Genomic DNA, 24,452 nt, shown 5'->3' with positions numbered 1-24,452 from the left:
AATGAAACTTTACAAAGGAGAGCTTCACAAAAAAACAAGAGACACTCTAAATGATATTCATATGTCACAACACAAAGATAAGCAATTGATACCAGACCTACTTTGGTGAAGAATGGTTTATAGAGCCATTTTAGCCTCTCCAATTATTGGGGGTAAAAAAAACCCCTTATTGAAATATTCAGATGAGTCAAGGTCTATCAATACTTGCTGATTCTAACTCTTTCCTAGGACTGATATAGAGCAGGAAGGAGCAGATTTCATATACATGAGCCTTGCTTGTTATTTTAAAAAAGATAAATCATCCCAAACAAGCCACAGAGCAATAGAATTTATACTTTGATAACCACCTGGAGTCTTGGGTATAAGAGGGAGGGAAAGGGGAAACGCTGTCGGGCTTTTAAGATTCTGTTATTATAGCCTATATAAATAAAGTAGAGTTCTGGTATTTCTTGTGGTTCTGTTTCCTGACCTGTCTACCTTGAAGGCTGACAATATCCAGATAACCAATAAATGGCAACAAAGAGATACAGAAAACTCTAATTCTGCAACATTTAGTGGTCAACTGGGTTTTTGCAGGGTGCCTAAGGTAGCCTTTAATTAATTGCCATTTTTATGTTGCAAAGCTGCAAATAGTGCAGGATAAATGTATATCGGATTATTCAGAAATACATCCCATTGAGATCATTGAAGTTACTCTCAGTTAAAGAGATTAAGCATTTCAGTGTAACTGATTGATTGATTCATTGATTTAAGCCATATCCCGAGTCCTATTCTTTGGTAGAAAGATAGGATATAAATAATCTCCTAAAGCATGAAGCAACACTATATTTTGTAACTTTGTAAAAAAGAAATATATTTAAATTTAGTTAATTGGAGGAACTGCTAATCATTATTTTTGTTGTGTTTTCCAGTAATAGAATAGGAGTCCTGTGAAGGAATACAACCTACAGACCATCTTTTTTTTGTTTTGATTTAAGTCTAAAATCCTAGTGGCATGTGCTTTGTATTAGGCCTGCGGGAGGTGGCTTGGATTTCCCTCAATTAGGGTCTTTGCATCATAGAGGCAATGTGATTCTCTAGGGAATGAAGACACAATGCAATCCCTTTTGATAAAGTGCTTTGTGTCACCTTCTAATAGCTGGGAGCCTCCTCTGGTGCTTCCAGTATTTGACTTCCAACTAACAAAAGTGCTTGTGGGCAATCCCACGGTACACACTGAAGCCATCCAAAACAAAACCTAAGAAAGCCCTCCGCCAGACCTTCAGAAGATGACACTTTCAGCCTTCTGGAGTGCAAGCAGTGTGGGAAAAGGCTGAGAGGATCTCCAAAACAGTCTGAAACAAAGCAACATGGTTGGTTTGCTTCAGTTTCAGGTGTAAGGAGCCATTGCTGCTTTGCAGGTAGCTTAAGGGACTTTCATGAGAGTGAAGCATTTGTTCAAAGCTTCACACAACCCTAGTGAAGGCCCTAACCAGTGATCTAAGCTAATCTGGATAGAGCTTTTTTAGTCATGATGCAATGTATATGTGCAGGGCTCCCTCCCAAAGGGCAGTCAGTATTGACCCACGTTTGTCAAAGAAACTATACACTTTTAGGACCCCTTTCATTCCAAAGAAAACTGATTGGGGGTCACTTGGAGATGGTCCTGGCAGCTGAAATGCATCAAGACAGTAGAGCCATTCTGCTCATTCTTAGTACAACCATCCTGGGGACATTAGCAAATGTCCGAAATTACATACAGTACAAGTTGGGTTGTCCTGTTGTGCTCTATGGAGTTCTTACCAGTTAAAAATGAATAGGATTGCAACCTGAAGCTTCATTTCAATGTGAGGTAAGGACTTTGTTTTTCATCAAAGCATTGAGAAGCTAAGACCAGAGTAATACTGAGCTCTTGGGAAACTGGGAAAGCCTCTCGTCAGCGCAAACTACACATTACATTATATATAAACTCACATTAGCTGTGTTAACGATGAACCCCTCAAATTAGTTTTCACTCAAAGCCTATGCCATCATTTTGTAACATTTTGTTCCAGCATTTCCAGGTTGCACCCTCCCATAGTTAAGGAGGTATAGACATTTCACACTGGGATTCTAAGGAAATGCCTAAAAGTTCCTAGCTATATTCACTCAAAAGCTTTGTACCATTTTTTTCCCACCGCATTCCTCCAAGCCCCCCTATTCCTCCCCCCCCCAAGCCTCCCCCCAGCAAAAGTAGGTGATTGGATGCCTGGAAGGAGCAACAGAGCATTCCAAAAGCAACATGGCCCATCAACCCCAAACTAGCAGAAAAGTTATGCTGCAGCTGAAAATCTTGGTGGGTTGAAAACAGTAATGTCCCTGCTATTAAAGATCACAATACAGAAATGGAAGTGCAATTTTTTTTTTTCTCATGTCACTGTCTCAACAAAAATGTCTCTCTTTTCTCTGCTATTTCCTCTGAAAGGGAAGCAGCTGTTAGTATGAGGGGAGATGTTTTTGCCAGATATGTGACATTGTGTGCATGTACGTTTGTGTTCAGGGGGTAGATTAATTCTCCACACAGTGCAACACCTGGATTATCTTTGTCCCAACTGCTATTTTAAAACCAAACAAAACAGAGTGTCCACCCATTTAGGAAACATGGATATTGGCCCTCATTTGTGGAAGTTTGTTTTTTTTTAAACTGAGCAACTCCGTTTCCTTCATCCCTTTATAAGCATATTTATATCATGCCATTGTCACAATGTTTGTCATCTGATTCCTGGAGCAAAGTGAACAGGATAGAAATACAACAAATCAGGAAGCACATCACATTTTGATTTTGTCACTGGCTGTGCTTATGTATCAAACAAAACATCTGTGATGCTTCATTTATGTTACATTGTTAGCTCAGCGGAAATCTGTCTCTACTAGGGTTATAGCAGTTCATTCTCATCAATTTAGCATTTGCAGTAGCTGATGGTATATTACCTTACCACTAACATCTGCTAAGGAAGCTAAGATTTTTAAAAATTGTTGGTGATTATATCTTTTGATAACTTTGGATTTTATACCTGGTCATTGTGTTCTAAAGAATAAATGTCCTATGATACCCTACATTTAAGGCCTACAGATATATGGCTATTTTGCATTCTTTTTGGACAGTTGTTTTCATTACCATTCTCCCTTTCAATTCCTGATGACTCTATAGACATATATTTGTGTGATTTTTCTTTCCAACAATTCAGAAATGAGTTACCACTTCTTCTTCCAGGATGTGTTTCATACTTCTCAGTCAAGTGCACAGCCCAGGGATTTCCTGTGATCTCTCATTCAAATCCTAATTAGTTTCTAACCATGATTGGCTAGGTGCTGCAACAACAACATCATCATCATCATCATCATCATCATCACCATCATCATCATCATCAGTACTAGTATTATAAAGGATATTGGTATTTTAAAATGGCAGAGTGGGTAATATAGGAATGCTTTACACACACACACACACACACACACACACACACACACACATATATATTCCGCCCTCACCCCAATGGGTGGGGTCTGTGTCTTCCTCAATCTTGGGTCCTCCGCCAGAGGCCTGGGAGTTTGAGGGTTCTACGCAGTATCTTAGCTGTTCCTAGCACTGCACTCTTCTGGACAGAGAGCTCTGATGTTGTTCCTGGGATCTGTTGGAGCCACTCTCCCAGCTCAGGAGTCACAGCCCCAAGTGCTCCTACCACCACTGGGACCACTTTGGCCTTTACTTTCCACATCCTCTCTAGTTCCTCCTTCAGGCCCTGGTTTCTCCAGTTTCTCATATTCCTTCTTCAAGTGATGCTGCTGTCACTTGGCACCACTACATTTATCACCACTGCTGTCTTCTGGTCCTTGTCTACTACCACAATGCCTGGCTGATTGGCCGGTACCTGCCTGTCCATCTGGATCTGGAAGTCCCACAGGATCTTAGCCCTGTTATTCTCCATGACCTTCTGTGGAATCTCCCATCTGGACTTGGGAGGGTCTAGCCCATAAACTGTGCAGATGTTCCTGTACTCAATGCCAGCTTCTTGGTTGTGCTGTTCAATGTATGCTGTTTCTGCCTGCATCTTACTCCCTGATACTATGTGTTGGACTGTCCCTGAGCCCTCTCTGCACAGTCTGCACCTTGGGTCCTGTCTAGTGTGGTAGTCCCCTACTTCTATGGATCTCATGCTTAATGCCTGTTCTTGTGCTGCTATGATCGGTGCCTGTTTCTTGGTCCAGCCCTTTCCAGCCACTGGTAGGATTTCCCAAGTCAGCCACCTCAGCATTCTGTAGATGGTACATCCCATGCAGGGTCTTGTCTTGCCATGGCACTTCCTTCACTTGAACTTCCTCCCATGTCTGCTGCCACCTTAGGCATTCTCTTTGTAGCTCATCTTTGATGTACTTCTGGATGCTCTGGGTTTCGTCCAGGACAGTGGCTTTGACACTCATCAGACACTGCCTACCCTCTTTCCAGCTGGAGGACAGTCTCTGGGTGTTAGATGTACATTGTGAGGAGCTTCCGGATCTTCACATGGGCAGCCTCCATGTCCTCCTTTGGCCAGCTCACTATACCAGCAGGGTATCTGATGACTGGCAGGGCATATGTGTTGATGGCATGGATCTTGTTCTTCCCATTAAGCTGGCTCTTCAGGACCTGTCTTATCCTTTGGTTGTATTTGGATGTTGTTGTCTTCCTCACCTCCTCATCATAGTCCCCATGTGACTGTACAAGTACCAAGGTACTTGTAGCTGGTCTGTATGTCTGCTATGTGGCCTGCTGGTAGTTCCACTCCATCAGTTTTAACTACCTTCCTTCTCTTTACTACCATCTGACCACACTTCTCCAGTCCAAATCATATCCCAATGTCCTCACTGTAGATCCTCATCAGATGGATCAGTGAGTCGATGCCTCGTTCACTCTTAACATACAGCTTGATGTCATCCATGTAGAGGAGGTGGCTCATGGTAGTTCCACTCTTGAACTTGTATCCATATCCAGACCTTGTGATTATCTGGCTGAGGGAGTTCAAGCCTGTGCAGAACAGCAACGGGCACAATGCATCGCCTTGGTATATGCCACACTTGATGGCCACTTGTGTGAGCTGTGTTCAGTTGAATTCCAGTGTTGTCTTCCATAGTCCCATTGAGTTCTTGAGGAAGGCCCTTAGTGTTCTGTTGACTTTGTATAGCACCATGCATTCACAGATTCATGTGTGTGTCATTGAGTCATAGACTTTCCTGTAGTCAGTCTAGGCTGTGCTCAGATTGGTCTATCTAGACTTGAGCTTGGGCTAATGCTATATCTATGAGCAACTGCTGTTTTGAGCCTCTGGTGTTATTTCCAATGCCCTTCTGAGCTGTGGTCATGTACTGGCCCATATGGTCCTGTAGCTTGACAGCTTTGATGCCTGATAGGACTTTCCATGTTGTGGGAAGGCAGGTTATTGGCTGGTAGTTGGCTGGTGTTGTTCCCTTGTGGGGGTCTTTCATGATCAAAACTGTCCTTCTTTGTGTTAGCCAGTCTGGGCTAACACAATCTGTGCTGCTAGGCATTCATGCACTGCTGTTAGTTTCTTTAGCCAGTAGATGTGGATCATGTCCAGATAGGTGCTGTCCAGCTCTTCATGTTCTTGACCTGCTGTTGGATGTCTGCTGATGGATAGTGACTGGTTCCTGTTCTGGGAGATTGCTTTGGTCTGCTGTTACTGTGTTGTTGCACTGCAGCTGGGAGTACACTTTGGATGGTTGTTTGGAGAACAGGGCATTTATCTCCTTGGCCTCTGCTTCTCTAGTGTATCTCCTTAGCCTGGCAGCCAGTGCTGTGAGACCTTGGGCTCTAGGGCTTCAGATGGAGTCAGCCCCTTGTATTTTTTCAGTAGCCGAGTCTTATCCTTAATTTTCACACCCTTCTGTAGTTCCAACAGCGGACTAATTTCTCAACGAGTTGCCTTGATCTTAGCCTCCAACCTCATTTTCTGGGGGGCGGGGGCGGGGCGGGTATGTACTGCTGTTCTTGATCGTGTAACCAAGCATCTCCAGGATTACAGTGGCTATAGCATATACCAGTTCATTGGTTTGAGTTATGGTGGTAGTAGGGATTGTCATGAGGGCTCTATTGGCATCTTCTAGCATACTATCTGATACTCCACTGTACATACTCCACTGAATCTTGGTAATCAGTCTGAAGGGTTGACTATAGCTAATTTATCACTGATCTTATGCCTCATATCAGCTGCTGTGCTCTGTAATGGAGGGGGTGGCAGTGACATTCCAGCTTCAGGTGTTGGCTGCACATCTAGTTATTTTTCTGGGTCTTCTTGAGTCTGGGATGTAATGTGTAGTTGGTCCATCTCAAGTTGTGAAAGTAGCTTCCTCTTCACTGTGTTGAAGCACTAGGTAACTAGCTGTTTCTCAGTTAGTGTGGATGTAGGCCTTCTGTCCATCCATAGTTTCCTCATATGTTTTATATATCCCCTCTCATTAGATCTACTGTTGTAGTAGCATTCCATCAATTGCAGGTTCTCTTGTCCATGTATAGTTTGTTCCAGTAGCCCACTTATTGTCAGATTGTCCTAGTTCTCCAACATCTGGTGTGGACCCTGTTAATCTGGGCAGCATCCAAACTGGCATGACTCTCTTAGTTCATGTCACTCTCATATTTGAGGTAGGCAGGTGAAGCGTTGGAGGTCTTTGTCCAAGGACCTCTACTGATAAGGTAGGTACCAGCTGGGATTCAAACCCCAGTCCCCCGTGTCAAAGGTGGCATTCTAACCATTGCGCTATCCAGCCGCTCTGTGTGTGTGTGTGTGTGTGTGTGTGTGAGTGTGTGTATACACACACACACATATAATTGTATAAAGAATTTTGACATAGATAAAAGACCAATGTGAAGAAAAAATATGAAGGAAAGAAAGAAAAGAAAAAAGTGCAGAGAGAGAGAGAGAGAAAGAGAAAGAAAGAAAGAAAGAAAGAAAGAAAGAAAGAAAGAAAGAAAGAAAGAAAGAAAGAAAGAAGAATAAAAAAAAATAAGCACCTTCTGACCTTTTCAACAGTTTTAAACAAACCTGTTATCCCTCCACCCTCTTGGTATTTACAAAGACCCCTTCAGTCCTTATTTAATCTTTTTTCAATCATCAAATCCATAAATCACTTTACTTTTTTTCATTTTCAGCAAAAAGTCCATAAAAGGTTTCCAGTCTTTTCTAAAAGTACTTATTGTTTTGTCCCTGACCAAACAGGTCAGTTTTGCCATTTCTGCCATTTCTGACATCTTCACAATCCATTCCTCCATTGTGGGAGTTTCAGTATTCCTCCATCACGGTGCTACTCTAATACTTTTACATAGTCTGTATTTTGTGAAATATCTGGCATTTCTTGGTGTAGAGAACACTCTCAGTTACAATATTTGTGAATGCACTGATTGGTTTCAAGATCATCAAGACAGTCAAGGTCACGACTGATGGCCTGCCTTGCATTCCGTACCACGTCTCCACTTTCTTCTGCTTAGCTTCCCCATTCACTGTTCACAGCATTATGTTTGTTTGGCAAGACATATTTCACTCACCAGCTTCCAAAGATGATAAAGAATTGGCTCCACTTGTGCAGTTTGGCCCTAGTCCAAGTTGCTAAGTCTCCTGCTAGCTTTCTTGTCCCTCTGGCAAGGCAGAATGCCAGACTCCTGGCAGCAAAGAATGTATGGGAAGCAGGTCAAATATGTGATAGGCGGTGGATGTTAGGAGCCGTGATGCAAGATAGCTGGCAATCAGTACAGCACTGGCAACAAAGGAAAAACAAAGCAATAAAAAGTCAAGTGCACAGCCCTTTTTTTTCCAGTCTAAAGGCTTCTTATTTAACAAAACATCCAGTCCCCAATCCCTAAAATGAGCAGGATAAAATTAGGCACCATTTATTATTATTAGGACTGGCCCAAAGCCTAGTTCTGTGGCCCAGCTGCTATTTCTTATGGGAAGCAGAAGAAAGTTTTTATACGGGATATTGATAAAATCGTGGGAGATACTGTAATTCTATGAGAAAGGGCTAAGAAATATTGCAAGAATTTGTAAAAGCCCTAAGATGGCATGAGAATTTGACTGGTAGAAAGGGAGTTAAAATGTGAGAGTACAGCTACTGCAGGAATATTGATGAATTCCCCTTCTAGGAGGTAAAGTGCTAGTTAGCTGAAGAGAAATGAACAAATCATGCAAATGAAAAACATACAAGCAAAAGCAAAAAAAAAAAAGGCACCATAGCTGCTTGTTCAGGTTTTCTGTTTTAGTTCAAAAATTGGGACATGGAAACCTAATACCTTGGGGGGGGGGGGCTCTCGTTTAGATCCTGCACTAAGTAGGGGGTTGGGTTTGATGGCCTAAAGGCACCCTTTACAACAGGATCTAATCCATGGTTTATCTTGTTACAAAATGTTGGTTAAAGCATTATCTGAGATGTAACTATCTGTAGTTATTCAACAACAGGATTATGGAAAGTAAATTCCAAGCCTGATGTAGTCTGTCCTGTGTCCTGATAAGATCTATATTCGCACTGAGCAGTTCAGCCCTTGTCACTTCCCATTGGAAAGATCTGGGAACAGGGGATGAGCGTAATCTCTTGGAAAGCCAGGCCCCAAAAGAGATGACAGCACTTGAGTTTCCCTCCTTGTTGCTTTCTGTGCTCGTTTTCTATTCTGACCGATAAATCAAAATTCTCTGGACATTGTCTCTACCACTACTATTCTTTAGAAATGTATTGTAAAGACAATACAAAGAAGAAAAACAGTGAAAAACAACATGCAGTAAAAAAAAAAATGTTACTGTCACGGACCAGAATTACAAATAAAAATACACTGAAATACATTGAAATACATTAAAACTACATAAAATAAAATAAAATAAAATGAGCAGCACATAATATATATACAGATTGGTGGGGTCGTCTGCGGGCAGTCAAAATCTGCCTAATTTTGCAGACAGTATAACAAAATTTAGCTACATTCAGGGAAACTAAATCATTCTGATCAGATAGCAACAAATGGACATACAGTAAAAAAAATCAGAATTACCTGGATATTTTATCAGGTGAGGAGTTATTAGATGGGCTCATGAGTCCTTATTAAAAATACAGTATAACAGGACATGTGCTATAGTTTCAATAGCCGCTTGTCCACAAGGGCACCATCTCAGATCATATGGAACTTTGATGGACTAAGGAAAGAACCCAAACCTGTGGGGAAAAACAGTAGTTTCAGCCAATGTGCTATAATACAAATCCATGCACCCGTTTTGACTTTGGACAACCCTGCTTCCCTCCTTAGTGCTACATTTGGGATACAAGGGGCTACCTGAAACATGGCCCTTAAGAATTTGGATTGAACCCTTTCCAGAGGTGTAAATGAAGGATAGGGTCCTAGCTGGGCACTGAAGAGTAGTTGTGTGTGAGCCTTAGCTGAGTATAACTTCAGTGCTGCTGGGATATGTTGTGCTCCTCTAGTAAAGTAAAAGGATTGGATTTCAGCCACTGTTTTTTGAGCATTTTGTGTAATGTAGCTTTGGTGCGCACTGTGTTTAGTGGAGATATGAAAAACCATGCCCAAATATTTAAAGGATTTAATTTGTTCAATATTCTGGCCGTTTATCCTCCAAACGTGCAGTTTAGATCTCTTTACAAAGACCAAAACTTTAATCTTGCTATAATTGATTTCGAAAGCTTCTTCAGAGCAATAACTGGCCAGAGCATTCATGGCTCGTTTGAGTCCAATTTGTGTTTGTGATGGGAGTACTATGTCATCTGCATACAACAAAGTTGCAATGTGCCTGTTTGCCAATTTTGGAGGGACAGCATGCAGTAAATAAATAGCTCAGGAAACTGAGCATCCAATAGTCTAGGATATAGTGGCTATTTAAAACACATTTGGATACAAAACTATAAAAATAATTTATAGAACTAAATGTCCATTCGCCAGAAATTATATGCATTTGGGGTACACTCAATGGAAATATGCCTAAGACTATAAAAGAGACAAAGCCTGTAAACTCTCCTAAAGTCCTTGAGTTGGCAGAAAAGTGTGATGGCATAAACTGTGATGCCTCACTGGCCAATTCCTAATCTGCAACAGCGGTGGGGCTGGCAAGGTTTGCTGTGCTTTTGCACCTATTGTGGGCAAAATTAGGAAAAACCATTGGTGGGGTCCCTCAGCTTAGTTTCCCCTCCCACCTGCCAGCAGCAAAACAACCACCCATCACTCTGCCTAACAGAGGGACAAGGTTGGGTATGTGTGGGGGAGCAGTTTCATCTACCGATCAAGGTGTTCAGCTCACAGGTCATAGGCAAGAAAGGTGAAGGGAGAGCGAGCACCTCTGATGCACCTGCTCAGAACAACCTTTCCTCACGCCTGTCAGCTGTCAGTCGGACTTTCTGAACACAGGTACAGCACTTGTCTGAAAGAGCGCTAAATGTGTGTTCAAAAAGGATTTTAGTAATAGGCCTGGAGGAGGATTGTAGGGTGAAGAGGGAGGTAAGCATCTCAAGCTCCATCCTTGCCCAGTGCTGCAAGGGCATGGCAGTGCTGGACATGAGTGACCAAGGAGCCTAGTTCTGACCCTAGGGCTGGCGGCACCTTGTTCTGCCAATGCTAGAACAGAGTAGGCAAACTGTGCTCCCCCCCCCCCCGCCTGCCTGGAATAACAATAGTGAAAAGTGCATCCAGATGAAAACCCTTGTGGGCAGAAGCAATGGCAACCCACTGCTACAAAAGCCCCCAGTGGCTGGTCTTCTGCACCTCAAGGCAAAACGATTGTGGAGATCCATGGCCGGGAGGAGCAGGACAAACCCCAACCCTAACCATTCAAGGAACCAAATGATTAGTGAAGCATGCTAGAGCTTATTCATGATCAGGGTAAACACTGAAACAGCTAAGAGTGACTTTCAGCTGCCTCAGCTGTAGGCTGGTGATGAGACAAAAGCTATGCCATGAGGACATGGCAGAAAAAAACAGTTCCTGGGTCATGTCTGTGTTGCAATTGGGGAAATAGAGGAAGATCCTTTAAATTAGAATTTGGACTTGATTGGGCTCTGTACTCTTCTCTGACTGTTACTGCTCCAGAAACTATAATAGAGTAAGAATTGACTTCAACAGCTGGCCCCCAAATCACCTCAAGCTTTCTTCAGCCAGCCTCCAGGAGACAGTGGTTAGAAGATGTCAGCTTCATTTTGTAATTCTTGTTGTAGTGACTTAAGCAGAGGGGTGTGGTTTGTTTGTTTGTCAGTAACCTCTCAGAGGGGAGTGGGAACAGAAAGGCTAATTGCCTTCACGCTAAACAAAACCTCTTTTGGACACCTGAGGCATCATTAGTCACCACGCGGGTATGTCTTAGCTGCAAAGGGCAATCCGTGGGGTGAAATACTTTATGGGCCATGTTATTCAGATCCAATTAAGCCTCTGCAACTTGGGCAGGGGGCAGTGGGGAATTGGTGTAGATGTTTTTGTGATAATCATGATTACGGAATACATACAGTGCCCACAGCAGGTGTGTGTGGCCTATGATATTTCTGAAGCAGCTAGGAGAGGTTGTTGTGTAAATTATTCATTTTATCCTCAAGGAGGCTTGGTGTAGAAGGAGAGCAGACCCTATACAAGCAAGGGACTTCAAATTTAGCCTGATTGCTCAATCGAATAGCCGAATCCTGGAGAGCAGCTCTGAAGGTCAAAATAACCTGTAGGAGGCAGAGTGCTTACTTCCTGACATTTTTTCCTCTATAGCAGAAAGCAAATATTATGACTGGAAGTAGGAGGGGGTCCTAATGGCAAATGCAGGCAGTCAGTTCATTTACCCTTGTCTCACCCTGTGATAGTCTCACTCAGTTCATGCAACTTAATTATAATAAGTAATTATTATACTTATAATTGTATAAGGCTTTTTCAGTATTCAAAATGTGCATTATCTAGTTTTAATTCCTACAGCACCCCTATAAGATAAGTACTTATTCTTCATATTGCTGCTGGAGATAGTGAAGCTAATCAGACTTAACTAGATGAAATTCATAGAAACTCCTATAGTGACTATTAGGTTTCTTTCATTAAATGTTGATAACTAAAGATCAATTTCTTAATTTGCTCTTGCAGGGTGTTCTCTTGAATTTGACTGCAAACCTTTTTTAGGGATACCTATCTTTTCAATCTGTGCTTAATTAATGATGCCATAAATGGTTTGAAAAAAGAAATATTGGATTACCATTTTGTAAGAGCCTTTAATTTGGAGTGGTTGGTAATCCTAGGTTTGTCTAGTGACCCATGTGATCATAACTGTAGGAAAAGAAGGTTTAGTTACGGAACTTTGCTTTTGTACAGGATAACTGTAGCAAGATGATTGTATGCACAAAGATGGAAAGATTCAGCACTACCCACAATGGAGGAATGGTTGGTAAAGATGATGGAACTCGCTGAAATGGCTAAATGGACTTCTTTGATCAGTTAAAAGGCAATGTCTACATTTATTGCTGACTGGAAACCTCTTATAGACTTTTTGCATGAAACAGAAAAAAAATGAACTTGTGATTTATGGTTTTGATGATTAGACAGGATAGATTATAGAAAGAAGAGAGTTATGTTGTAACCATAGAGTAAAAGGTAAATTTATAATTATACTTATAACTGCTGTAAAGAAGATTGGAAGTTACTTCTTTGTATCTTTTTTCTTTCTTTTCTGTTTTTCTTTTACTTCCCCCCCCTTTCTTGCACTTTTAGCTTTCTCTTTGATTTCTTTCTTTTCCTTTTCTTTTTCTGATTTTATATTAATTTGTATTAGTTTTTATCTTCCTTTTAAAAAATCTTTGATAAAAATTATATTAAAAAAGGAAAATGAGGGTTAAGCCCTTCACTCATAATTACATCTATCTGGCCTACAGAGGCAATTCCAAAGCTGTGGGTACTTGGAGATCTGTTGCTTAGCAATTGGAATAGGGTGTCATTTACATATATAATGAATCTACAAGGACAACTTAAGGTCAGATTGATAAATGCATACCCTTACTTTATTTGAATATGAATAGCAGCCTACTTTTTATGTATATTATACTACTTTCATTTCACAGACATTAGCCTATCAGTTTGCATTCTTGAGACTTGGATGGGAGATTTTGGGAAGCTCCAAGATGTGCCTTCCTTGGTACTTGGTGCAGCATACATATAGACCTGAGCATCAGGGAGCAGGATGTCATAATCCAGGGCTGAGCAGGCCCCCAGAACCACCTGTGTAGCCTCCCACAAAGCACATGGCATCCTGCCTTCAGTTTTCTACAAAACTGTTAAGACGGTGCCATTTCAGTGGATTGATTGATTGATTGATTGATTGAATAATCACACTTATATAGCTGCCCATCTCACAGTAAGGTGACTCCAGGCGGCTTACAATAAAAACCATCATAAAAAACTTAAATGTTAAAAACTACCATTAGAAGACATCAACAATATTATTAATAACAAGATAGCAGAGAGAATTGATGTTAAAAACAATGCAGCCATCTCATCAAATCACCATTTCCATGAGGTCCCCAGGCCTGCTCACATAGCCATGTTTTAAGTGACATCCAAAAGGATGTCAAGGATGGGACCAATCTCACCTCGAGGGGAACAGTGTTCCATAGGTTGGGTGCCATGGCAGAAAAGGCCCATCTCCTGGGTCCTGCCAGATGAAACTCTTTCACAGACAGGACCTGCAGCATACCTCTTCTACCAGGCCTGATGGGACAGGCAAATGTAATCAAGTGAAGGTGATCCCTCAAATAACCTGGCCCCATGCCATGAAGGGCTTTAAAGGTCAAAACCAGCTCCTTGAATTGGACCCAGAAGCAAACTGGCAACCAATGCAGCTCATGGAGCAGAGGTATAATGTGGGCCGTTCTAGGGGCACACATAACATTTTGCACTAGCCGAAGCTTCTGGATACTTTTCAAGAGTAGCCCCATGTAGAGCACATTACAGTAATCCATTTGGGAGGTGAGCAGAGCCTCCTGGTCCAGGAATGGCACAACTGGCACACAATGCAAAGCTGTGCAAAAGCCCTCCTAGCCATGACTGCCACCTGCTCTTTGAGCAGGAGTCACAAGTACTGGGTCTGTATGGGGCAATGCAACCCATCTAGTATCAAAGATGGCATAGTCCCTGAGCTGGAAGTTCTCAAAATCCAGAGCCACTAAGTCTTGCCAGTTTTGATACCTCACCCCATGGCAACAGATGATCTCACCCAGTAGCTTCATGTAGATGTTGAATGGGGGGGAGGGGAGACAACTGAACCCTGTGGAACCCCACAAAGAAGGGACTGAGAGCGGGATCTCTCCTCTCCAATCACCACAGACTGGAATTGACCCCAGAGAAAGGAGGAGAACCAGCACAACACCATGCCACCCACCCCCAATCCTCTGAGCCGATCCAGAAGGATACCATGATCAATGGTATCAAACACCACTGAGAGATCAAGCAGAGCAAGGACAGATGCACAACCCCCATCCTGCTCCCATCATCCAAAAGCATGACCAATACCATTTTCATCCCATACCCAGGCCTGAATCCTGACCGAAAAGGGTCCAGATCAGTCACCTCATCCAAAGTCCTCTGAAGCTGCTGCATGACCACCTTCTAAGTCACTTTCCCCAAAAAGGAGAGGTTAGATACTGGATGAAGTTGTTCAGTATTGAAGAATCCAGCAATGGATTCTTGAGGAGGGGGTGGACCAGCACCTCCTTAAGGGGTGGAGGAACAATTCCCTCACTCAGCGACGGATTCACCACCGCTAGAACCCACCCACACAACACCCGCAGCTTTAGTTAGCCAGGAGGGGCATGGATGTTTGGAGCTTGACTATGAATGTTTTATGTTATTTTATAGTAGCAGGGCCACTACTTTATCCATGTTGGGGGTTGCTGTTGGATATATTTTGATAAATTGACAGTATATTTAAACTCTATTAGTGTAAACAGTCTGGACTTTTGGGAACTGGGCAACACATAACTATAAATAAATAATGCTGCTTTCCTTTGGGAGATAAGTCTTATGTCTTCTTCTTCCCCCTAGTGAAATAGACCAAAAACTGTACATTCCCAAGAGCAGACGATTGAGTGTGGGAGATATATGTGTTATTTGTGTGCGCATGCATCAGATGCAGTCCCTGAATGCCTGAGTCAGCATTTGGTCTGCCACTCAGTGCTCCAACGTTGCTCAATTTTGCAATAGTTTAAATGAGTTCTCTCTCCCTCTAGATTTTCTGTGTTGTGCACCAATCCTAAGCATTTATAACTTGAGCTGGGTTCGGGCTTCCAGCAATCTTTTTTGGCAAGGAAGAAGCTCCTATTAATATAGTCTGCTTGCAATAGCTGAAGAATTTTGAGAGCTCTAAAAGACGGTCTTACTATTATAGCGGCCACTCTTGTCAAACCATTAGTTCTGGGTGGGAAGAAATTAGATTGAAGGCTTTCCAGATTCCATGTTAGCACTCACTCAGGGGAAAAAGCTCTTCTGAGAGAATGAATTAAGTACAAACTAGTTCTAAGATACCCAGATGAGGATCCTTCCTGGAGAAGGGTGAGAAGAATCTTCCTCAGTGGGCACTGTGGGAAACGTCTAACAGGAGTCATCTTTGGCAGCTGCTGATCACTCTCCCTAATATGGAGTGGGGTAGGCAGATGATTGGAATCCTGGGTTTGGGTACCTGTAAAGTTGCCCAGGGTAACAGGTCACAGACAAATAGATGCTTGTGATCTGTCAGATCTTGAGATCTGTTTCTGAGCACATGTCTCTCTCTCTCCTGATAATACACTAAATCCACGTTCAAAGATAGCCCAACCATCAGGTTGCATATGTGGAAGAGGCATTGTGTGGAACAGGAACATTGGGAGAGCTCCTTTCTGATTTATTCTGAACCCTTTTGTCATGTGTATTATCTGTCAGCCAGGTTAGTTATCCCCCTTTCACAGTGGTGGTTCGTTTGCTCCATATCCAACATCCCAGTGAGGGAAGACAGCACCACTCTGAAGATCTTTGGAGGACTTCAAGGTATCAATCCTCCAGAACAGTAACCCTAAGCTTTGCTTCATGCATTAATCACTTTGGCATGTGCAAAAGAGGCAAAACAAAACAAAACAAAACAAAACAAAACAGAAGAGGGGACATTTAGACAATCTACCCTGGACTTGCTCATTCTGTAGTTACTGTACAAAAATAGACAGAAAGGTCACTTGCATGCCTTTGGTCCTGTATCAGATAAAGCACCATTGGAATAATATTATAACATCTGATAGAATTTGGATGACTCAGTTCAAGAAGACAGTTAAAGAGCCTCAAGTTTGATCCTTGACCCTGAGACCTCATGTGCCATGGCCAGGGAAATCTTCTGCCTGAAGGGATAGAGAGCCCCTGGCAAAGACTAAAGATCTGAATTGATAAGGCACATTATGTATTCACAGAGTTACAGAATGGGGAAGATAATAAAACATATACACCCACAAATGCAATCTGTTGCCATACACTTAAGATTTATTCTTGCACTGTGGCAGCTGACAAGCTCTCAGTAATTTGTAGACTCACATATTTGTCATGTGGTCATACCTGTCTTGGTTCACCTACACCCTGGAATCAAGATGCAATAATTCTGGAAAGCCGATACATCTTTTACTGCTAAAAACATTTCCTTTGCTAAGCAATTTCAGTCAACTAAAACTTAAGCTCCCTTGATCACAGCTGGACCCCCTTTTCTATCTTGGCATACTCTGATCAAAAGGTTTTTTTTTAATTGCTTTGGAAAAAGTATTAGTTTCCTGTGTGATAAGCCATTCCCAGTGACATTGTGTTTTTCCTTCACCTTTTGAGATTAGGCATTTGGGTAAGAAACCATCTATAAAACTGAATTGATGGGCATCCTTGCCAACAAATTAGTATAAAGCACCAGCCATCAGTATGAACATTTGGACCCTTTCCAGATGCCAGCATTGCTCAATTAGTTTTAATTCTAGAATACAATTCTGCAAAAGTATTTTTAGGCATCAGCCAGATGCTCCTCTTGTCTCTATAGATTTCTTTCAGTTGTCTTTCGGTTGGTGATCAAAATGCAGTACCAGCTCATTCCAATACAGAGAAGTAGAGTCTGCAATTGTCTGTTTGTCACTTTTTTTTTTGCTGATAATCACAATATTATTTTTACAGCTGTCAGACAATTGGACAAGAAAAACTGGATTTTGACCTGTGGTAACTCAATCCATACTGACAGTTCAATCGTTTCCCAACTTGGCTCTCTGTACTATTGCATTGGTTGTTGGGTTAGTCCTCCATTCACCCACTCAATATTGTTGCTCCTCCTCAGTTTAAGAAGTAGTGCAAGTCTGCTTGCTGAAAATTTTGGCTTATAATAACCTAACCATCAAAGGTGAAAAATTGGATGGATGCAGCCTTGTTTGTCCACTAATCTTAGACAATATGAGTTGATCTGCTAAAGGGCATCAACCTTGTGAGGCTGGGATGCATCCTTTTGTCCCCTGATCCCTGTCTAGAATCATAAAGGTGGAATAGATCATTGAGATAATTGAGTCCGACCCCCTGCTCAATACAGAAATCAAATTAGAACATCCCTATATAACCTTCATTTGAACACATACAATGAAGGGGAGTAATTGGTTTCACTTTCAAACTGCTTTTACTGCTAGGAAATTTCTACTGCCTCTCTGGTATATGACACCAGAAAAACTTTCCAGAACATATAAAGGTATTTCAAATCTATGTTGGAAATGTGGAAAACATGAAGGGTCATTTTATTGTGCTTGGTGGACTTGTAAAAAAGCTAGAAAATTTTGGGTTCAAATGCACACAGTGATACAAAGAATGTTAAAGATTAATATACAGCTGAAACAGAACTTTTCCTGCTGGGACTAATGGATAGACAATTAGAAAAGACTTATGGACAATAGTTTTTGTACATGGTAACTGCAGTGAGGTTATTATATGCACAAAGATGGAAAGACTCTGAAGTACCCACAATGGAGGAATGGTTGGTGAAGATGACAACATTTGCAGAGACGACAAAGAAGGGAGCCACAATGTGACCTTAGGGAGAGAGGATAAAATATAAGTGCATTTATAACTGCTGTAAAGATAATCAGAAGCTACTTCTTTCTATCTTTTTTTCTTTTTCTTTCTTTTTTCTTTCATTTCTTTCTTATTTACTTACCACTTTCCTTTTACTTTACTTTCTTTTTTCTTAAAATGTGTATTGTTTTTACTTAAAAAAAACTTCTTTAATAAAAATTAATTTTTAAAAAAGGAAATTTCTACTGCTTCTCATAGTGCTAGCAAGTTAACATTGCAAAAATGTTTGCTAGGGCTATCTTTCCTCTTAAGCTCAAAATAGTACATTTATGAACACCATAACTATATCTATGAATACCATATACAGCCTGGATAGACATTAACTGAGAAATAAACATGGGGACCATAACCAAGAAAATGTGCATTGACCTAATTAGGAAATCATATTTTCTAATCCCCTTCTTCCTGGAAGTAAACCAAACTGCTCTTAATAGCTTACTGCATTGTCTGCTACCCAGAAATCATTTAAAACTCTTGGAAGAGAGAGAAAAAGAGTTGGACTCTGTCCTCTGAGACAAAACAACTGATGCCACGATTTCTGCTTCCACCTTTCCAATGTCACATAAGAATCCCACAGAAGATCAAACAATATCTCCCTTTCCATCTGAGTATAGACTTCTATCATTAACTGCTTGTACTATAAAATTTGTGGGGACTGGAGAAAGTATGCCAGGATAATACTAATTGATTTCTGAATGCTTTGCAGGGTATTGGCAAAGGTTTTGATTCCCAACAGCCTAACAAAAGGGACAATTAAACTCTCCATTAATTTGCTAAAAAAAGAATGCTTGGTATCATAGCATAAGTCAAAGGAGATGTATGAATGTAGAATCACCAGAATCACCTTCATACTAATTCCTAGAGTAGATTTGCCTTGAGTCATGGAATGTATCATTGGAATGGAGGCTATTAGGCCAATGAGACCAACCCCCTGCTCAGTGCAGTAATCACTTTAATTCACTGAAAGGCAGCATCTGCTTGAACACTCCAGTGAAGAGGAGACCACTACCTCTCTAGGTAATCGATTTCCACTGGCAAATCACTCTTCTGTTAAGAAGCTCTATTTAGCATACGGCCAGAATCTGTTTTCCTGTAAATCCATTATTTTGCATCTGCTGCTCTGGGATGATGGCAAATAGATCTGGCTTATCTTCTTTGCAATATTCTTTCAGGTATGTGAAGAGTTCTGTTTTAATTACCCTCAGCATTTTCTCCTCTCAGCTAACATTCCCGGCTCCTTCAGCATCTCATGCTCATCCATGTTCTCCTTTTCTGAACCTGTTCTGTTTTGTCAGAATCTTTCTGAAAACATGCCCAGAAGCAAGCACAATAATCAGAGCGAGGGGCTGATTATTGAAAAACAAAACAGAACTAATATTTTTTTGTGATCTGGAAACTATACTTCTCTTATTTAAGTCCAGTATGGCATTAGCTTTTTCTGCAGCTAAATCACACTGCTGATTCATATTCAGTGAGTAATCAGCTACTATTCCATGAAACATGTTCAGTATATAATCAACCACAACCTGAATAGCTATTTTGCACTTAAATTTGGTGACTGGTGGCTGTTGGAGGCATAAAAACTCTGCTTACCTCTGCTATTACAAAGGCACACAGTGAAAATTCTACAAAATCCAGTCAAGGGTCCACCCTCTCAACAATAAAGCCTGACTGTGGGACAAGGGTCTTGAGTAGCCCATAATCATGGCATGAAATACCCCAACTTCACATTGGTGTGTTCAGACTATGAACTGCTTCCAAAAAAATCCTGTTCATGACTTCAGCCATCCAGCCATGTCTCTTTAGAAACAATCTATTTCAACTTCCCCGCTGCTCCACCCTGCTCTGCTGTTTCTTCCCCACAACTTCCCCACAACTTCCCCCACCCTGCATTATTTCTGTTCTGCTTTTCTGTCCAAGCTGATTGATTGCTCAAGCAGCTCATGTAATTAAAAACAAAAACTATAGAAAATAGTAACAACACAGTCAAAGCATAAGTAATAAAAACTTACAATTTAAGGTCTGGCTAAGAGATAGGTTTGACATGAACTCCTAAAAGAAGTGCGAGGGAGGAGGGAGTAAATGCATTTCCTGTGGGAACCCATTCCAGAGTCTGGGAGTGATTGATAAGATGACCTTTCCTTCAAGCCTAAGAGGCAGGCCTTTAACAGCAGAGCCACATCCACAGAGCTGCTCTGCTGTGCTCCCCCCCCCCCCATCACAGGGCTGACAGGAATTCATGCTACTCTAACTCTTGCTGCCCCCTCCCACACACCCTCACTGCACACCTGGAATGGGTCTGAGCTGCGCTGTGGTCCATACAGTGCTCAACATTTCAACAGCTGTGATTGGTGTGTCTTTGGCTGAATTTCCAGCCTCTCCCAGCATCATCTGCCACATGAAAAGCCTCCCCCAATTGGCATGGAGAATGCTCTGGTGATTCCATACTGCCAGGTGTTTGAGGCAAGCCAGGTTGGGAACCCCCCCCCCGAAAATACTCTATTAATATAGGCTATAGAAACAGAATGTTAAAAGCCTGATAACATTTTCCCTTCCCTCTCTCTTATACCAAAGAGAACCAAGGCAAAGTCACCCTAAGTTTCTTTCTATTGCTTTCTTCCTTTCCTAGGCTTAATTCCCATTTTGTTAATTGCCTCATTCCTTCTCCAAGGTTATATCTGTCGTTCTCTACAATACACTTCATTTTTTCTTTCCTCTTGTTCCATCAACTAACCAAACTTTTTCTTTTTTTCTTTTATTCCTTGAAACTGTGAGTCAACTGTTCAACCTATCAATCACTAGGTGGTGGCAAAAAGTTGACATTTTTGTATGTATGGGTTGCCATGTAGTGGTGCTCTGGATTTGCGCAGCTGCTCAGTAAGTGCTTCCCCTAAGTCTCGATGCCTCATTGTGGTGGTGCTAGTGGTGGGTGTTCTTGGGAGGGATGAGTGTTAGAAATGTATGCCAGGAGTATATATCCCAGCAGGGTCACCCAAGGTGTGAAGTTCACCCCAGCTGCCCAGCTAAAGCAAGCAGGAACCTCAATATCTCAGCAGCAATATAGGAAGATGTAAGATGGGCAGCTATATAAATTGAACAAACAAACAAAGACAATAGAGGCACGTGATCACTTAGTGACAACAGCAAAGGCATCCGTTCATCCTGCATGGGAGAAGGCAATGGTAAACCACTAATATATTTTACTAAGAAAACCACATGGACAGACAATATAAAGTGATTGATGATATAGTGCTGGATGATGGATCCCTCAGGTCAGATGGCATTCAACATGCTACTGAGGAAAAGCTGAGGATCTTTTGGAGTATTAATGGCGTTAATGACGTGGATAGACTAAAGCCTTCAGGACATCTAGTTGCTGATGTTGCCAGGAAAAATCTGAAGCAGCAAAGAGAATTACAGTGGGAACAGGGAACATAAGCATGAATATGGGAAAGTTCAACATAGTGAAAGATGAGATGGATCAACTACACATTGACATCTTAGACATCAATGAATTGAAATGGACTGGAAACTGGATACTTTCATCAGAAGACCGTCCTGTATTATTTGCAGCCCTCAAAGCCAAAGAAGGAACAGCATTGCTTTCATAGTCAGGCAGAATCTAGTGAGAGCAGTACTTGACTATAATGCAATCAGTGATTGAATAATATCAACTGGCCTTTGTGGATAGCTCTTCAATATGATGATTATCCAAGTCTGTGCTCCAACCACTAACGCAGAAGAGGAGGTTGATGAATTTTATGGTCAGATTCAATTTGAAATTGACAGAATATGCAAGCAAGATGTGCTGCATTACAATGGAGACTGGAATGCCAAAGTAGGAAATGTTAAGAAGGAAAATGTACAGTAGTCCGATTGTATGGCTTAGGAAACCAAAATAAAGCAGGAGAACAATTTATCAATTTCTGTCAATCCAATGATTTCTTCATTGGTAACACCGTTTTCCAACAACCAGAAGGATGCCTATAAACATGGACATCACCAGATTAAGTACACAGAAATCAAATTGACTATATTATGGTACAAGGAATCGGAAGAGCTCAGTTATAACAGCAAATATGTGGCCAGGGGCTGACTATGGAACAGATAATGAACTGCTCATATACAGATTCCAAGCTAAGGTAAAGTGGATTCTATTCACATGTAGCCTATATAGTGCATGGATTTTTTTGTTTTTTTGTTTTTTGGTACCTTCAAGTCAGTGTTGACTCCTGGCGACTATCTGGACAGGTCCCTGCCGATTTCTTGGCAAGATTTTGGAAGTGGTTTGCCATTGCCTGCTTCCTAGGGCTGAGAGAGAGTGACTGGCCCAACATCACCCAGTTGGCTTTGTGCCCAAGACGGGACTAGAACTTATGGTCTCCTGGTTTCTAATCTAGTATCTTAACCACTACACCAAACTGACTCTTGATATGTAGTGCATGTTGCAATAGTCATAATAGGATGAAGTCAAGGTATTACAGAAGAAGAATTGTGCTGGCTCAGTAGATGAAACTTCATGAATGTATTTCTCACCATAATTACCCCCTGACAATTCAGTGACAGATGAGCATCAAGGAGCAACCTGCATTTTAGGGGGCCTGTGATACCATCCAGAACAGGCTGTACTCCAGCCTCTGAGGTTGGTTTCCTGCTGACCAATCAACTGCTTGTTCTCCTTCATTCATCCCATTGCCAAACTTAGGCAATATTCATGGGTACCAATTATCTCCTTGGCATTAAAGAGCAAAACCCACTAGAACTGGGTGTCAGTTCAGAATTCCAGTTTGACTTTTAGAAATCTTGGTGTTCTCATGAGCTTGTGGCTACTTCCTTGTGTATTGATTGTTCCATTTTGGCATGTATTGATTCACAGTCAGAGAGAGATCATTATTTGCATTAAGATGAAAATAACTTCTATAGATTTGTCTAATACTCCAAGCCGGGGGGGGGCGGGGGGGAGGCGGGAGGACACAAACAGAAGTGCTGTTACTTTCTGGACTAGCTATTCCCCAGGACCAAAGTGCAGAACATATTATCTTTTTTGTGCCTCAAAGCCATTAAGCCAGCATTTTTCATGGAGGAGAACCTATTTTCCTTGCATATATGAGATACTTATTTACTTTTTATAAATGTTCTTCTAATTGTGATAACATCATTCCTTTTTATGGCTTTGGAAATGCATTAGGTTCATTGACTGAAAACTTTCCAGTTGCATTTCCAAGATCAGTGTGAAGATGTGCTATCAAATCTAAGATACTCTACTATTTTGTCATGCTTATAATCCCAAACATTTTATTTGTTATAGATGGCAGATGATAGAGATAGAGATAGACATGTTGTTCAGTGCTTTGATCTCCAAAAAGTGCTTTGGAGCACAGAGGAGAGCAAATGTATCTGTCTGCAACTTTAGAAGGCAGCAACAGCTGCCTCTTTCTCAGGGTGATGTGGCTGTTCTCTGCATATCTCTGGGCAGGAGGTCTTCATTTCACCAACTCTGTGCTGCTGAAAATGTATACTGAGCTTGGTATCCCAGTATCATGTTGAGCTTAATGTTATGGCAGATGTACAAATGCTTGTTTGGGTTTGTCTGCTAAATGCATTTGTAGACAGAAAATAAATGGGAAAACTGGTAGCTGTCCTTTCTGTCTGCATTCCTTGGCATTAGAGAGGCTTGTTATGACCCAGGAAAATATATTTCGGTTCTTGGAAAGAAACACGGGATGTACACTGCAACTGAATTTTCATACAGTACGGCCAGGCAAGGTTTCATTTGCATATGCCCGTGTTAAGAGTTGCTTAAAAGAATGCTTGGAAGGTAGAGCTCAGAAACAAGTGGATGGGAACAATTAGCAAAATTTAAAGAAGAAGCATGGAAAAGAGATAGAAGGAGAAATGACAGAAGGCTAACTCATGAATCAGGAGCTAGGATTAAATTTCACAGAGAGATTAACAAATGACCAGCTTGGTATTTGTAGGTATGACCAATGAATTGATACGCAGTGGAATCATAGATCCACTTGCTTGGGAATAAAGACAGGGAGGTCAGAGGCTGCACTTCGAAACATTAAAAACAGATTAAAAACATTAAAAGCAGATCGATATGGCTCTATTTCCCAATTAACTGGCTGGACTGATAGTAAGAAATACATTGTTCAAAAATGGTGTGAAACCCTACCTTGGTTCACAACAAGGCAAGCAGATGTCTAACTAGACTGGCCAATGTGTGCATGTTATGCCAGTGTTTAGACATCTGCACTGAGTGCCACTGCGTTTCTGGGCCCAAGTCAGAGGTTGGCCTTGTGCTTTGCCTGGCACCGACCTTAGATTCCAATGGCAT

At 41.5% G+C, this 24,452-nt stretch overlaps 1 long non-coding RNA gene across 1 annotated transcript; it reads right to left on the bottom strand.

The window, feature by feature from the left end:
* Positions 1-2,302: 2,302 nt before the first annotated feature.
* Positions 2,303-20,196, bottom strand: LOC148216684 (uncharacterized). The gene is made up of 3 exons (XR_015794811.1): positions 20,125-20,196; positions 9,047-9,207; positions 2,303-7,764 (listed from the first exon to the last, which is right to left on the bottom strand). It is a non-coding gene; the product is annotated as an uncharacterized LOC148216684 (long non-coding RNA).
* Positions 20,197-24,452: the final 4,256 nt, after the last annotated feature.

Source organism: Python bivittatus, unplaced genomic scaffold (assembly GCF_059951505.1).
Source record: "Python bivittatus isolate LINGU-HERP-01145 unplaced genomic scaffold, Pbiv_v1 ctg000080_np1212, whole genome shotgun sequence".
NCBI classification, from domain to species: domain Eukaryota; kingdom Metazoa; phylum Chordata; class Lepidosauria; order Squamata; family Pythonidae; genus Python; species Python bivittatus.
The sequence above is the reverse complement of the archived record's forward strand: the minus strand, read 5'-3'. Positions and strand labels throughout refer to the sequence as shown.